Below are 4225 nucleotides of genomic sequence, written 5' to 3' on the forward strand. Positions count from 1 at the left end.
CTTGGCTCCCTTTTGTGCCCATCCTTTTATAAACAACCCTTACTCAGCCTCCTTCAACTTCCCCTTTCATGGGGCGTCTGTTTCCTGCCAGGAGGGATGTGATATCAAGCACCACCAATGGTAGGCGTGCAGCCCTTGCTCTGTACGGGTGCTAGCTGAGACCCCGGAGGGGAGCTCACGTATCCAAGGTCCCCCCGCCGCCGTGAGTGCCGGAGCTGGGAATGGTCTCCCTGCTTCAATGGTTTCTCACAGTGGATGCTGCTCCTCGAGGGAGAAACTGGTCAGTTCTGCTAACAGAGTCCACGTGTTTAATCTTGCAAGTCCTCTTTCTAATCCTCTCTCTCTTCCACCTTCTTCCTTGTCCTCATCTTTTTTTTATTTTATTTTTNGGATCACGCCCTGAGCCGAAGGCAGACGCTTAACCGCTGTGCCACCCAGGCGCCCCCCTCATCTTTTTTTTTTAACTACGCCCCGGATTCAACTGGATCTCAGCTCAATTATTTCTTCCCTCCCCTGATCTAATACTGACATACGGCATGCATCATTCCTCCCGGAGCCCATACCTTTGTTCAGACACACCTGTGTTTCACTTCTCTCCTTTCATCATGAATCCTTCCCAGGAAAGTCCCAAAGACCTGACCCAACATCTCTTCCTCTGTGATCCTGCTGTGTAAACTTTCCCCCTGTCCAGAAATAATCATTGCCTCCCCTGTCTCCCATAGCTCTACCTTACCACTGGCCCAAGTGGTGAGGAGTCGTGCGTATGTGTTTCCTTGACTACACTGAGATCCCTTCTCTGAATGATCAGCACCCACCCCCGAGCCCAACTCAAACCCTTCACAGTGCCATCTTGAATTAAATTGCATTCGTTAGGCCATCAAGAGCATTAAAGCATGAAAGATGTTCTAATGGGGCACGGATGAATTCCTATCCTGCTAGTTTTTAATGATTATTTATTTTAAAATGGTATGTTGGAGATGTGGTCTGAGTTGAAGGTGGAGTCAGGCAGGGGTGCCTCTTTCCCATTCTTACACTTCCCTCACCAGAAAGGGGTGAGGAAATGGTCATCCAGTTTCATTATGGGTCATGGGTCCTCCAGCTGAGGTCCTTAGATGAGTAGCATTGGACCCATACACTGCGGGGTGAGTTTGCCTGCACTGTGTGCATCAGAGGGAACAGAAGGGGGCGGGGCTCAGAGTGCTCTTTGAATTTCTGAAGGCATCCGGCTCCAAAGAGCACTTTGACCTTGAATGTGAAGGAGGTCTTCCTGATCTCCAGCATCTGAGGTCGAGTTAAAGCCCCTGTGAATGGTAAATTGTCCCTTCTCCTGGGTTTTTCCTCTGTGCGCGGATCTTCCTTGGGGAAGGGTAGCTTTGGCCTCAAAAGGCAGCTTCTCTGGGATCTAGGTGTTTGAGTGCAGAGTTATGACCATGTCCTTTTTCTTTCAGACATAGTTCCTGTGAGCATCTGTCCAGGGCCTGAGCTTGGGAGGCAAGTCTGTTGTGGAGAGCATGCAGCCACTGTACCGAGAAGGGCCTCCATGTTTTCCACTGACCATGGGCTCACCCACAGGTAAGTCAATTTCCAGCTCTGAGCACCTCAGGGACCTTGGACTGTGAGCTAGGGTGGTCGCATGCTGTCAGGACAAGGTTCTCCAAAAGGGCCAAGCTCTTACACGGCGATCTTACCTCTTGGGAATTCTGGAGGTTGGCTCTCCAGGGAGGTCCACCAGGGGAGCAAAGAATTAGGATGGAGCACTGGGTTTGGGATTGAGGGGTGGCCTGGGGCTTATTGCCCACGATTCTCTTCTCTTTATTCTGTCTGACCCAGGGCTGAGGGAAGAGGCCTTGATAATGGGTAGAATTTAGGGGAGCCTGATCATGGCTTCAACTCGAGCCAGTGGTGGTGTACCCAAAGGAGCTCCCCAGCTCTTGTTCTCTCTCAGGTCCTCTGGACACCCTTCCCACTGTACCTTACTCTGGGATATTGCCCCACACCTGGGCCGTTACAGCCGCCTCCCCGCTATGCGCATGGAGGAAAGGGCCCCAAACCGGACATCGGGAGCTCTGGGTGCAAGTCTCACTTCTGCCAACAACAACCACTGTATATTCTTGGGCAAGTCCCTTAACTTCTCTGGGTCTTGATTCCCTCAGCTGTAAGAGGGCGATAATAATCCTATAAGGCCCTCAGTGTTACTCTGAGGATCAAAATAATGCGCGTGAATGTCTTTCATTTACTCTGAAGTGTGATTAGCATTTATTATGATTTATCCTGGAACCTCTTCCTTCCTTGGGGCCCTGCTAAATGAACCAAAGTGTGAATGGTTAGTAATTTTTACTTTTAGTAAAACTTTTAGTTTCTCCTTCCAGACAACTGTTTGCACTTGTAACCAAGATGTTCCATGCCTGCATGCAGAGAAAAGAGTAGGGGATAAAGTCTAGGTTTGCAGGCCTGCTGGGGAAGAGCACCCTCTGACCAGGAGGTCCTGCTTTCTTCCCTGGACACGGCTGGCACCCCTGTCTCTCCTCATGAAAGGATGGACGTTGCTATCTACGTCAGGGAAGTCTTTGTGCAAAACGCCGAGAGGAGAAGAATGTCCAAGGACACACACTTGCTGGGGAACCCACTCCACAACCATCCTTCATGGGTCACTTGCTGGGTACCCAGCTGACGTGTCCATGAGACTGTTCTCAGCCGAACACACCACAGCATTGGGAAAGGGAGAGAATTCCTTCCCTGAATTCCTGTGCAACGCCGGTGAAGGGAGAGAAGACTGCCAAAAAGTTTTAAAACACTTGAAGGCCCCTGTCCTGGTGCAGGTGTTTGTCTGCATTCGGATAGATCGGTGGCTGCTTTCTCTCTTGCTCAACACTTCCTCTTGCATTCCACTGGCGTTCTTGTTTCCCATCCAAAGGCCTCCACTCCTTTTCCAGCAATTTCTGTTCTCTGGGCCCCCGTCTCCTCCTCCTCCCGTGAATACGAACACAGGTTCATCTGAGACTTTCCCCGTTGACTTTGGTGCAGCCCCCCATTGCCTCTCCCAGCGTCTGGCTTATAAATTCATTCTTCCTTCAGCCTAACTCAATTCTAGACGTCACCCTCCTGCTTCCCAACTCTCCTCAGGCTCCTCATTATCTACTGAATTAACTGCCATCCTCTAAGACTGGCCTTGGAGGCTGTCCTCCACCTAGTCCCCAGGGAAGCTGCTGGCACAGACCTGGGCCGGCCTCACCGTTTCCCCGGGTTGGCACAGCCTGTTCAGGGTACAGAGCTCAGAAAGAGGCATTTGACCCCAGATATTGGCCTGTCGTTCCTGCTGGCCTCGGTGCCTTCCTTTCTCAGGCACCTGCTGGGCCCAGCCAGCCTTTTGGACCTCATCTACTTTTCCCGTACCCCTGCCTGCCCTGCTCCCTGGCCCAGTGCCCTACTCATGCCTCTCATAAAACCTCTCCATAGCCTGTCTCTGTACATTAGTGATACCACTCCTTCCACCCTCACAGTCCCCCACCCCCAGCTTTTTTTTTTTTTTTTTTTTTTTTTTTTTTTTTTGAGCGGCCCCCGCAGCAGCCCCCCAGCCCCCCAGCCCCCCAGCCCATCTGAATGGTACTTCCTCCTCAGCCAAGTTGTGCATGGGCGGAGCACGCTCATATGGTGGGGGATCTGGGCTGGCTGTTTACCAAAGGACCCAATCTGCTGGCCATGTCTTTAGATTTTTCCTCTTGGGCTGCTCAGACTCCCTAGAGAGGAATCTTCCAGGCTCTTGCCTGGAGGGTGGGGTCAGGCTATGCATGTTTAAGCCCCAAGTGGCATGAAGGGCCAGCAGTCCTTAAGTTTAAAAATCAATGACATCAGTCCTTGATCCTTCTGTTTTCCATTCCGTACCCCACACTCCACTGTTACTGAGCCCCCCATCCCGAGACCCACTCTGTTACCCTCGCATGGGAGTAAAACTGCAGACTCCTGCTGGGGTGAAACGGGCAGGCACCCAGCGGGATGGAGTAGGCCTCAAGGGACATAGAAAGTACAGTAACTGCGAACACTGGTAGACTGCTTCCCAAGTGCAAACTGCTTGCTGTGTGTGCAAAGTAATTTGCGTATATAAGCATATATTTACATATTTACGTTTCCCCCTCAAACCACACTTCTCCCAGCTCTCTGCACTTAACCCCACTTGCCTGACCTCCTGACTGCCTGACAGCCTGACCGCCCGACAGCTGGTCCTAAG

The sequence above is a fragment of the Ailuropoda melanoleuca genome, chromosome 4 (assembly GCF_002007445.2).
Source record: "Ailuropoda melanoleuca isolate Jingjing chromosome 4, ASM200744v2, whole genome shotgun sequence".
NCBI lineage: Eukaryota > Metazoa > Chordata > Mammalia > Carnivora > Ursidae > Ailuropoda > Ailuropoda melanoleuca.